The sequence below is a fragment of the Planococcus citri genome, chromosome 5 (assembly GCF_950023065.1).
Source record: "Planococcus citri chromosome 5, ihPlaCitr1.1, whole genome shotgun sequence".
Classification (NCBI taxonomy): Eukaryota; Metazoa; Arthropoda; class Insecta; order Hemiptera; family Pseudococcidae; genus Planococcus; species Planococcus citri.
Window position 1 is genome coordinate 14,500,092 of NC_088681.1, and position 13,518 is coordinate 14,513,609.

The 13,518-nt window shown below is 33.6% G+C and overlaps 1 protein-coding gene across 2 annotated transcripts in view; it reads left to right on the plus strand.

Annotated features, from left to right (window-relative positions):
* The first annotated feature begins 4,500 nt into the window (after positions 1–4,500).
* The window catches only part of LOC135849167 (uncharacterized), a 108,998-nt gene continuing 99,980 nt past the window's right edge, over positions 4,501–13,518 (plus strand). Inside the window, exon 1 of one of the 2 annotated variants that reach the window (XM_065369442.1) lies at positions 4,501–4,699. The gene's annotated coding sequence lies outside the window, so the exon portion shown is untranslated. The remainder of the gene's footprint in view (positions 4,700–13,518) is intronic. The other variant, XM_065369441.1, reaches the window with a different exon arrangement.

Sequence of the window (13,518 nt, forward strand, 5' to 3'; positions counted from 1 at the left end):
GTAATTTTGGCTTTTTGTTCTGGCGGTGCCTTTTTCATAATTATATGAAATTTCATTTCTACGAGAAAACTCGCTTTTAAATAAATGAAAACCATCAGGTTCTTAAAAAGTTGAAAAGGCTGAAAAAAACGTGTTCATTGAGAACTTACTGTTTTTAGGGTAACTCTTGCAAGCATTTTTGGAATCACTGAATTCGAATGTTTGAAATTTTGTGTCCTTTTTTACTTTTCAGCGCACTGAATATTCAATTTTGATCCAAATATTGCAATTTTTTGTAATTTTAAATTTTCCAGCTCAAGCAATTAATTTTTAAAAAAATCAAGTTTCCTGCAAAAATTGTAAAGCATGGTAGTCTGGCTTCCTGCCTGGTCTCCCAAGGTCATTGACCTGGCTGTCTGGCTCTTGTGGGCCGTTTGGCCTCCTAAGGTCATTGACATGTCTATATGGATTCTAAAGGCTACCTGACTTTCAATCTAGTCTTCAAAGGCCATTGACCTGTCTTTCTGGCTCATGAAGGCCGTCTGAAATCCTGTCTGGCATCTCAAGGTCATTGACCTGTCTGTATGGATTCTAAAGTCTGTCTGGCTTCCAATTTGGCCTTCAGAAAGGTCATTGACCTGTCTGCCTGGCTCCTGAGGCCCGTCTAAAATCATGTTTGTCATCCTAAGGTCATTGACCTGTCGGTCTGGCTTCTGAAGACCTTCTGGAGTCCTGTCTGGCATCCTTTCTAAGGGCATTGACCTCTCTGTCTGGGCTCTGAAAGCTGTCTGGCCACCAGTCGAGCCTCCTAAGGTCATCGATCTGTCTGCCTGGCTCCTGAGGACCGTCTAAAATCCTGTCTGGCATCCTGAGGTCATTGACCTGTCTGTCTGGCATTTGAAGACCGTCTGGAGTCCTGTCTGGCATCCTTCCTAAGGACATTGACCTTTCTGTCTGGGCTCTGAAAGCCGTTGGCCCCCAGTCGAGCATCCTAAGGTCATTGACCTGTCTGTATGGATTCTAAGGCTGTCTGGCTTCCAATTCGGCCTTCAAAAAGGTCATTGGCCTGTCTGCTTGGCTCCTGAGGACCGTCTAAGATCCTGTCTGGCATCCTAAGGTCATTGACCTGTCTGTCTGGCTTTTGAAGACCGTCTGGAGTCCTGTCTGGCATCCCTCCTAAGGACATTGACCTCTCTGTCTGGGCTCTAAAAACCGCCTGATGTCATGGACCCGTCTGTCTAGCTATTGAAGGTCACCTGACGGCATGTCCGGTATCTGAAGGTCATTGACCTTTCAGTCTGGCTTGGGAAAGTCGTCTGGCTTTTAGTCTAGCCTCTTGAAATCGTCGACCTGGCTCTCTCGCTCTTGGAGGGCCGTCTGGAGTCCTGTCTGGCCTCCAAAGGTCACCCCCCCATTTCCTGAAAGTTGGAACAATTGTGTGACATATCTCCCATTTTTCAATGCTTAAAAAAAAGTCGAGTCGTTCTCAAAATTTTAGAAGTTTTTAGAGAATTTTTGGGATCTTAAATATTTTTGAAAAAATCAGGCAGGTATCATTAAAAAACTTCTGTATGAAATTTCAAATCCACAAACTCAAACTGAGGGTTGTCAATGACCACTTCGATTGATATGTGTAATGGTATAATTTTCCAATATTCTTCGGGTCAATGTTTACTGCGGTGATTCATTTTGTGCAAAAGCTACACCACCCCCCCCCCCCCCTCCCTTAAAAATTATGAATAGAAAACTAGGTACATAAGGACTTCGTCTTTCCTCCCTGTGGAAACAAATTTTATTCAAATTTTGGATTTTAAGTTGAAAAGAGACTTGAAAAAAAATCTAATTTTTTTGCGCATTTCAGCACCTTTTTTTCTCAAATTTTGCAAAAATTTATAAAAATATCACAAAAAGTTTAAAATATGAAACAAATTTGTACAAAGTTTCACAACGTTAAAATAACAAAAAAATGAGAGGGCAGCATTCAAAAAATTCTGAAAAAATGACCAGTGGTGAAAAACATACTACCTATTAGAAAACGATAAAAATGATTTTTTTGGAGAACATCTTCAAGAATTTCATCTCCTCCACTCAGCATTTCGGACTTTCCAAAATAAACTTCTACTTTAGAGGAAGTTGCTCAAGTGAAAAAAAATTAAAAAATAAGGGTCGTTGCCCTTCTAGTCAATTTTCGTTCATGCCAAGTTTGAAAATAATTCGTTGAAACTGCCCAAGAAAATGTAAAACACATTTTCGGAGATACCAACCCCCCTCCCTTCCTAAGAATGTTGATGAAGAACTACTCAATTGAAAATCTGATTTAAACGGGATTGCAAATTTTACAAGGAGCATGGTCTGAAACCCACACAACAGAAAATTTCAGCTGCCCAAATTGATTTTTCATTTTTTGACGAATTTTTGAAAACTGAAAAATCGAACATTTCAGACAATTTATGCATTTTTTAAAATGAAAATTTATTCGATAAAAATGAGCTTCCTCGAATCGAATTTTATCATTTTGAGTCATTTTGAAATCTCCAGCGCAATTTTTGATTTCTCCATAGTACCATTAAAATTTCTCCAGAACGCGTAGAAATCAATTTGGGCAGCTAAAAGATCGAGTTTTGGATAATAAGGTAAGGAAAAAATTCAAGAATTCAAAAAATCAAAAATTTTCTGTTCGAAGGGATATGTTGGAAATTCGCACGAATGGTCCTATCTTCTCGAAAACCAACTCCACAAATCCGAATTTCACCACTTTGAGCTGTCCTGAAGTCTCCAGCATGATTTTCGATTTCTCCAGAAGGCGTAGAAATCAAATTGGGCAGCTGAAAATCAAGTTGCGGCTTATTTTCAACCTGTTCAAAGGGGTTCTCCGCATTTGAATCGATTTTCTCGAGGACGTTATACTTTGACCAGATCAGAAAAAAATTTCAAAAAAATCAAAAGTTCGGAAGTTTGAAGAAAAATTTTCGAAATTCACACAAATGGCCGTATCTCGTCTCAAACCAACCCTTTAAAACAGAATTTTATCATTTCGAGCCATTTTGGAGACTCCAGCGCGATTTTCACTTTCTCCAGATGGTGCAAAATCGGCTCCAATATGGATAATCATTTTAAACAGCTCGAGAATAAGCAACGATTCGATTTTTAGTCTACCTAAATCAAATTCCACGTCTTTTGTAGAAATTTTAAAAATTCTGGAGAAATCGAGAATTGGGCTGGAGGTTTCAGATTCAGAATAGCTCAAAATGGTGAAATTCAGTCAAGAGAGCACGATTTTACTAAATATTAAAAGAAAAGAAGAAAAATCTTGATCCTGTTCAAACCGGAGGCGGACACCTCCAGACATTTCATCGTCAAACCTCCTCTTTTCATATTCGAAAATCTCGCAACAAAATTGAATTAAGTAATAGCAGATTTTATAAGAAGGAATTTTCTCCACGTCATCGCCGACGAAACATCCACCTTTATTTTCGTATTTATTAAACATCACATCGTACCAGTATTTTCATTTATACCATAAACCCTTTAATTTCTCATTTACCACGTTAAAATCATATACTCGTCGCCCCAGTATCAAAATTATTCGCCGAGATATCCTTTATTATTTACACGTCTGCGTCTACCCTTCTATCCGACTTTAAAAGTCAAAACGAAGCTCACAACTTTTTATTAACAGCGAGTATAATGTTTCATACGTATTTTCATCATTGTTGCGAAGTTTCCAACAACAACGACGTCGACGACGACGACGATGAAATTGTTTTATTTATATAATTGATATGCTCTAGGCTCCAGTACATATAGACTGTTGAAAATGTTGCGAAAAATCTACTCGTTAACTAAGTTTAGCTAACATTTTAACTTATACATTGTTTAAGAGTTATAACTTTCGCCTTACGTTGAAGTAAAAATTTAAATTAAGGTAAATATCTACGTTCGAATATTAATACGTTAAAATATACTTTACTTTAATAAATTAAATTTCATCCAAATTCAAATTAGGTACTTGGCAAAATTTAAACGTTCGTTCGTTCGTTCATTTATTGAAAAATTCGCCCATTTATTTCATTTTTTTACCCTCCAAAAATGACGTCACAGCGATAAATTCGAGCGAAAAATTTAAATAAACAAAACAATACGTCGAAGCGACGAAAAAATAACACCACCGAAAAAAAAACACACCACTGCTCGATAAATTGCCAAAAAGGAGGAAAAAGGGCATCTATTAGCAAGCTGTGTATCGTAATTTGTCTTCTACTTATGAATAAACTTCGAATACCGTCAAATTGCTGTAAATATATAAAGACGACGAATAAATCGTTAATTTAAAAATTCCAAAATAAAAACATCTGCTGCGAATTCTTCAGATAATAAAGCATCGTAGCGCGGAACGGAAAGTTTATTTTATTTCATCCCCGACTCCCCAACTCGACTCGATATCTCTTCTCTACAACAAGTTGCCTTATCTTTTTTCAGTTTTCTTCTCCACCTGTACTTGTACTAAAATCTACACTCAGAGTACTCAGTCGACGTGTGTGTGGGCGAGAATGGCACGGTTTTTCACCAAATTCTTAAGGGTGGTACCACTGTGAACAGTATACAATTTTACCATCTGGAATCGGAAAATTCACACTAGCGTCGCGAACGTGTGTCTAGCTTCGTCGTGCTTTTATGTAATTTACGTTTCGAGACCGTTGATTCGAACTTTTAGCGTCAGGTAAGCGGCTTTTTTTCGATGGTTTTATTTTATTACGTATTTTTTATGTGTGGTATTTCTTCGTGATTTTTTTTTTTTTTTCATAAGAGAAAAATGAGACTGATTTATTTTATTTTTTGGTATTTAAAATTTTGATTTTAAAATATTTTATTGTTGATTTTTTTTTGTGGGTTTATCGAAAATAGCCACAAATGGATTATTTTTATGAATTGAATTGATTGAAAAAATCCATCTATCGTTGATGGTAATTTTACTATACTTTTGCTAATGAAACTTTGATTTCATAAATTTCAAAAATAATTGAGTAAATTTAATCAAATGTCATTTCAATTTTTTTGGTATTGAAGGTACGTTTTGTGATCTGTTTATGACGAATGTATGTAATAAAATATAGAAAAAGTTATCATAATATTATTTAAAACAACCGAAGACACCCTCTCTTCCCAGAGACAGTCAGAATTACTTCAAATTTTACTCGAAAAATGTATACTTATAAATAAATGTAGCATATTTTTTCAAAATCAAGTGAACTTTGGATTAAACTCTGGCTAAGTATTTTCATTCTACCCGAATTAATTCTTCGTGATTTCGAGCAATTCTAAAGCCTTCAGCTGATTTATGGTAAAATTTTTGTATTTTTTCTGGTAGAACTAAGAACTCTAAAAATCCTTTCAAAGTCTTCGGAATGTTTCAATAATGTTTGCAGTCGATTTGAGTAAAGAGAGGAAGGAACAAAAATGAGACACAGGATAATCAAATTTTAATTTTCAATATAATAGTATTTTGATGTTTTCATGAGAAACAAACCGAATTAAAATTTTCAAAAATTCGCCAAAAATCGAAAAAAAAAAATGAATTTTAGCATAGACGGTTCCAAGCTTAAACACTGAAAAGAAGACATGCTCGTTGTTTTTTGAAAGTTGAGTCTGAGGGTCGAGAAGAAGTTAGGTTTAGACTTCAAAACAATTTAGCAAAACCTCTTGCAGATTTCGAATCAAATTTTTAAGGTGTTACTCGTATTTGAGAACTGGGAAATCCAATAATGTTCCAAAAAACCACCAGTCAATTTGAAAGGAGGGGGAGAAGGGGGAGCCGGATTAACCAAATAAGTATTAGGTTTCTTTCTACACACGATACCATTTTGACTTTTTAAAAATAGCATATAGCATATCAAGTTGTTTTAAAATTCGCCAAAAATCGAAAAATCAAATTCTCAGCACCTGAAAGTTTATCTGGTGATGTATTTTTGAACATTCTTCTGATTTTTTCGAATCCAGTTTGAAAATTTTTCCGTCGATAGGGACAGAATATTTGTGAGAATTTCTCAGTTGGCCTCAAACAGTACAAACTTGATCATGTAGGTGAGAATAATATTTTTTCTTTAATAATATGAGTAAAAATTGAAAAGATTTTCTTGGTTTGAAAATACCTTATTTCAGTTTCAACTTGAAAATATTTGTTGAAGTGATTTCTGTTTTTAATTAATTTTCCACGAAACTACAAAATAGCAATTTCAATCTTTTTTTTGGTGTCATTCTGAAGCCTCCAGCAAGTTTCAAATTTTCTCCAGGATTATAAAATTTTTCTTTAGAAAGGCTAAAAATGAATTTCAGCGTTTAAAATTTTCAAGAGTGCTAGTTCAAAAATCAATTTCATCGACTTTTTCTGACAAATAGGCCTAAAATGTTTTAATTCAGGGGGGCAAAAAAATCATTTTCGAACTTCAGTCAGCCTCAGATGAAAATTGTAGGAGCTTAAGCTCATTATTAGCCTGTTCCTGAAGACGGGAAGCTGGTTCTTGAAAAAGCTGCTTACAATATTTCATTCATTTCCAGGAATACCTAATTTTTTTCATATTTTTTGAAAATCAAAAATACATTATCGAACTTACAGATCAATCTAGGGAGGCTTAATTGGCACCAGCCAAAGTTATAGATTCTGAAGTTCATTTTTCGTCCTTCGAAAAATTGATAACTTCCTGGAGACTCCAGAAATTACCCAAAAATACTTGTTTTCAAGTTGGGAAGGTGTAATTCAAGGAATTCTTCGTAGGTACCGATTCATTTGCAGGTTCAATATTTTAAGATGAATTTGAAAACACTATACATAGCCTAATACTTTCGTAAATTTCACAGGTTTTATGAATTTTCCACTCAAAATTCGAAAATAGATTTGAGAATTTGAAATTTTGCGAGACTTTTGATTTTCATTCACTTTCTGGTGAAAATAACGAGAGAGAGACAAAAAAACAGACAGACGAAAGACTCGATGGCGGGATGAAATAAAAAATGTTTTTTTTTTTTAAATTCCAAAAAATATACTTGACATATTTTCATTCATAACTTCATAAGTACGCAAAAATTATTTCTGATCACATCTTAATGAAAAATTCATTTCAACAAATTTGACGAGTTTGGCGTTTCAAGTGCAAGTTTTTCATAAGGGAAGAATTTTCATCCTTTTCTATTAAATTTTAAGTTTTTAAAAAGAAATTTGAAAACCAGGAACTGTTATGAATCTTGGAAATAGCTTCAATTTGGTAGAAAATGTTGAGATTTTGAGTAGAAAAATAATGTTTTCAAAATTTTGAAATTTTCCGAAAAAAGTATAAAATAAAATACCGTAGGTAGCTGAAAATTTGGTTTCAAGAAAGCCTAAGTCTAGGTATTAGTGTGAAAAAAAAGGAAGGAAAAATCTAGGAAAAAGAAAAAAAGACTTATAAAATGTTTATTTTGTTTTGTTGAAATGAGCGAAAATGATCAAAAAATTGGTACCACTGCCTTCCAAAATATTTCCTCAGTTTCCGGAATAATAAGCATGTATCTTTCAATCTTTTGGCAAAATTAATGCGTAGGTTAATGACGCAGAATCTCAAATTATGTACTTTCAAATTTGAGATTGGACCATTTTTCCCTAAACAGGTTGTGTAACGACAAAAGCGAAAAACACGATTTTTTTGGAAAATTTTCCTCTTTGAGGGCCTAATAAAATGTCTCTTCCAGGAGCAATAGATGAGTCAATTCGGAAAATACATCTTACAAAAACATTCAAACAAAAATCAAAATGAGTGTGGCACCATGAATATGCATCACATTTGCATTTTTGCCAGAAAAAGTAACCTGGAAGGCTAAAAGTAAAAAAAAAAATTATCAAACCTTCTTTTGGGCATCAACTTATATTTCAGATAATTATTAGTATATTACTGGTAGTCCAGTCATTAAAGACCAATTATGTCCCATCTACGGGAAAAATTATTATCAAACAGATCTTTCGCAAATATTGTTCACAGAGGTCCCCTCAACAACATACTAAAAGTCCTGGCCCGTACGGGGTCCGGAACCCCCTCAAAGGGGGGTGGAACCTCCCCCAAAATCAGTTTTTCGCCATTTTCTCCCCCGCATTGTATTTTAGCGAAAAATATGTAATAAATAAAAGAATCTACGTCAAATTTCCGATCTAATGATGTATCAACTTTCCTTGTATGTTCAAGGGGGGCGGAACTGCAACCATTTAAATGAGGGGGGTTTTCTGAAAAATAGATAAAGGCTATAGGCGCCTAAGAGGGGTGAAATGGTCCCCGAAAACGTTCGAGTTGATATTAGTATGGAAGATAGGTACCATTGAGAAACTTCCGCGTAGAAAGTTTCAGATCCACACCCCCTCCTCTTTTTGGGGAACCCACCTTTTCTGAAACTTCAATGATATTTTTCTCAGCCCCATTTCAACCGATTTTGAAAATTTTTCAGTATGTTGTGTATATCCGTAGTAGGTATTCCCACAAAAATTTTCAACCCCCTCCCCTCATATTTACCCCTCAAAATAGCGTTTCTCAACTTATTTTATGCTTTTTAACAATAAAAAAAATTGAGGGGGCCAAGTGCTCTGGAGAGGGCTAGATGAGTCTAGCAAAAAATCTGACGTCATATTCGTGCTCAGCGGTATCGAATCATAAGAAAACGACACCCTATTCATTAATTATTAGTTATTTTCCCCAAAATTCCCATTTCACCCCCAACCCTCTCTAAGACTCATTTTTACATCATTTTGAGGGGTAAATGTGAGGGGAGGGGGTTGAAAATTTTTGTGGGAATACCTACTAAGGATATACACAACATACTGAAAAATTTTCAAAATCGGTTGAAATGGGGCTGAGAAAAATGTTATTGAAGTTTCAGAAAAGTGGGGTTCCCCAAAAAGAGGAGGGGGTGTGGATCTGAAACTTTCTACGCGGAAGTTTCTCAATGGTACCTATCTTCCATACTAATATCAACTCGAACGTTTTCGGGGACCATTTCACCCCTCTTAGGCGCCTATAGCCTTTATCTATTTTTCAGAAAACCCCCCTCATTTAAATGGTTGCAGTTCCGCCCCCCTTGAACATACAAGGAAAGTTGATACATCATTAGATCGGAAATTTGACGTAGATTCTTTTATTTATTACATGTTTTTCGCTAAAATGCAATGCGGGGGAGAAAATGGCGAAAAACTGATTTTGGGGGAGGTTCCACCCCCATTTGAGGGGGTTCCGGACCCCGTACGGGCCAGGACTTTTAGTATGTTGTTGAGGGGACATCTGTGAACAATATTTGCGAAAGATCTGTTTGATAATAATTTTTCCTGTAAAAATGTCTTTAATGACTGGACTATGGTTATTTCTGGTAAATTACAAGTAACTTACGGTAAATTACAAGTCACTTACGGTAAATTACAGGTAACTTACGGTAAATTACAGGTAATTTTTGGTAAGTTACAAGTAATTTCTGGTAAATTACAGGTAATTTTTTTTGGTAAATTGCAAGTAGTTTTTGGTTAATTGCAGGAAATTTTTGGTAAATTACATGTAATTTTTCTGGTAAATTACAGGTTATTTTCCTGGTAAATTACAGGTAATTTTCCTGGTAAATTACAGGTAATTTTTCTGGTAAATTACAGGTAATTTTTCTGGTAAATTACAGGTAATTTTTCTGGTAAATTACAGGTAATTTTTCTGGTAAATTACAGGTAATTTTTCTGGTAAATTACAGGTAATTTTTTTGGTAAATTACAGGTAATTTTTCTGGTAAATTACAGGTAATTTTTCTGGTAAATTACAGGTAATTTTTTTTATTTTTCTGGTAAATTACAGGTAATTTTTCTGGTAAATTACAGGTTATTTTTCTGGTAAATTACAGGTTTTTTCTGGTAAATTACAGGTTATTTTTGTGGTTAATTACAGGTAATTATTCTGGTAATTTACAGGGTAATTTCTGATAAATTACAAGAAATTTGTCTGGTAAATTACAAGAAATTTGTCTGGTAAATTACAAGTAATTTCTAATAAATTACAAGTAATTTCTAATAAATTACAAGTAATTTCTAATAAATTACAAGTAATTTCTAATAAATTACAAGTAATTTCTAATAAATTACAAGTAATTTCTAATAAATTACAAGTAATTTCTAATAAATTACAAGAAATTTGTACGGTAAATTACAGGTAATTTTTCTGGTAAATTGCGAGTAATTTCTGGTAAATTACAGGGAATTTCTGTTGAATTACAGGAAGTATTTTGATGAATTACAGGGAATTTCTGGTAAATTAAGTACAGAGAATTTTTCGTAATTTACAGGATAATTTCTGATAAATAACAGGAAATGTTGCTGGTAAATTACAGAGAATTTCTGGTAAATTACAGGGAATTTCTGGTAAATTACCTATAGGAAACTGCTGGTAAATTACAGAAAATTTCTGATATTTACAGTTACTACAGGTAATTTTTCTGGTTAGTTACAGGTAGTTTTTCTGGTAAATTACAGGTAATTTTTTAGATGAATTTATTATAGGTGTTTTTTCGGGTAATTTACAGGGTAATTTGTCAATTTCTGATAAATTACAGGTAATTTTTCTGGTAAATTACGGGTAATTTCTACAGAATTACAAGCGATTTTGGGAAAATCACAGGTAATCTCAGGTAAATTACAGATAATTTTGGTAAATTACAGGTAATTTTGGTAAATTACAGGTAATTTTGGTAAATTACAGGTAATTTTGGTAAATTACAGGTAATTTTGGTAAATTACAGGTAATTTCTGAAAAATTACTGGTAATTGACTAATTTCTGGTATATTACTGGTAATTTTTGGTAAATTACAGGTAATTTTTGGTAAATTACAGGTAATTTTTGGTAAATTACAGGTAATTTTTGGTAAATTACAGGTAATTTTTGGCAAATCACAAGTAATTTCTGGTAAATTACAGGAAATTTCTGTTTTGGGAATGGTGAATTATTTGTGATTGTGACTTTGAGTAAATTTATGGTAATTTTAGGTAAATTAATTATGAGTTAGGTATATAACTTTTGAAAAATAGAAATTTTAGGGAAAGTTCTGGTAGTTTTTGGTAAGTTATTGTAAGGAGTTTTTGGAGTGGGGAGGGGGAGGAATTATTGGTATGATTGATTACAGGTGATTTCTAGTAAATAGACGTATCTTATGTGAACATCCAAGATAATTTTACGCAGCTGTCTCATTTTCAAATGTCTTCAAAATATCACAATAATAATAATGCATGTTAATAGGTATACGTTTACCTATTTGAATAAAATAAACAAATGTTTAAATTTACTACACACGAACTCTAATCCCATACACAAAATGAGAAATGAGAAATGCCACACGAGCGAGAACTAATAGGTTATGCAGCAACTGAGTAGCATTTATCGTTTAATGAATCACCTAACCACTTCCTTAAAGGAAAACGAAGCTATATACGAATCTCTTTGTAGTGTACCTATTTGTAGTGCCATAACCATATCGTATCTATCTGTATCCACTCACCCAGATAAATACACAAAATGCTCTAATAACAATACGTGGATCAAAGTAGGGGTATATAAAAGGGCTTTACATACATTTAGAACTTCTTACAAATACAACATATAAGTATCTATGTTATTATGCATATTATACTCGTAACATAAAGTCGGCGTTAATTATCGATTTTTATAATTGCGAGTACAAAGCCTCATTATAATACACTAGGTACCTCATATAGTATAATGATGCTTTCGCCTGCTGATATTTGTACAAGGACATCGCGAGCTCTTGTAACCAAAGTGTCATTCTTTTCGAGAGAATAAATTTCACCTAGCATAGCCTCGAAAAAAAATATCCTACCTATCTTGTATGTGCAAAGGGCAGGCAACAAATAAACATTATCGTTTACCTTTATGGGTCGACTTCAGACTATATTTTACTTCGCTTCTACTATTTAAACGAACGGAAGATTTACACGCAACTATGGGAATTTTTTCGCCACTTTGCGTGACTTACCATCGTTATTTTTTGACTGCTTTTTTTCGGCTACTTTAATACTTTTATTCGTGTATTGATTGTAGACGTTTAGATGTACTACACACAGCGCCATAAACAGACACGATATTTATTAGCATGAGAATTTCAAAAGTTATAGGAATTTTGTTTATTTCAATTTTTCTTTTGTTGTTTATTCGAACAGAAATGTGAAATGTTACCAAGAAATAAAAAGAGATAGATATACCTATATAGAAAGGTCGTTTGGTAGATGACATTCGAGGATTCTCGAATCAAGGTGATTTTTGTAAACATTTTTGACATTTATTTAACCTATAGTAGAATTCATTTTGGGAATAAAAAGCTGATACGAAAGAACCTGCGTTGTGGTAAAGTAAATTAGGTACTTACACAGATAAGTTTTTCTTTTTTTTTTTTCGTTGTGGGTATGGTTTTCAGACATCGTCGTCGTCTTTCGCCCAACTCGAATATTGCAAATAGACAAAATTTGTGTACAACTTTTTTATAGCTTACGAAAATGAAAAACTTGATTATGTTTAAAGGTTTCTGCGCTATTTTTACCTGTATGCGATATTCGGACAGTTGTAGAGAATTTTAAAGCTCACGAGGGAATTTTTTCTAGTGGAACTCGTCAAATTAAACGAATCTTGTAGGAAGAAAAAAAAGGTATACTTCGAGATAAATTTTTCAAGCGATGAATACGTTTTACAAAATTTTTGACCTGTTTTTAGAATTCAAGATCGAGTTGGTAGCTTAAGAAATTACATCGAATTTTTAAATTGGAAATTGCTCTTGAACGAATAGAAATGGTTTTTGTAAATGAAATGATTTTTTTTTTGCAGTCCTAGCTCAATACAAAATTGCTGGAAAAATTTTCAAATTAAAAATAACCTCAGTTAATCGAAGGAAGATTATGTGTACATTCTGATTTTACTGAGAGGGAGTGTCAAAATACATTGTGAGCAGTTGAACTGGATTCAGGAAGTAGTTATTCGCACTTTAAAACACATTATAACTTACATATAACAAAAAAACAAACCAACTGGTCAAAATAACATCACTTTTCACTGCATAAAAGGGTGTTGAATTTATGGCTTGTGTTTTAGGGCAGTTTTATTGGTAACAGATTCGCAATAAATATAATAAATGATACGTTCAACTGCTCCCTATCAATACACAACCCTCACCAAATCAAGAGTTGATTTCATTTGGACAAAATTGACTAGGTACATGTAAATTGAGGTATGATTTTAAATTATTATTGGCAGTCAACTTCAAGAGGTGAGGGCCGAGGGGGACACTCGAACAATTATATTTCGGAGGCATAAATTAAATTAATCATAAACTTACTAATAATTATTATTATCAGCTTATCTGTTTCTTGTGACCAAAATTTGTACTCACCTGAAACAAAAAAACAAAAAAGGAAGTTGATCAGTGAATTGATAGGTAATTATCTTAATGCAAAATAAAGACTGGTAGGGTGATTGTGTCCTTGGCAACCGCCT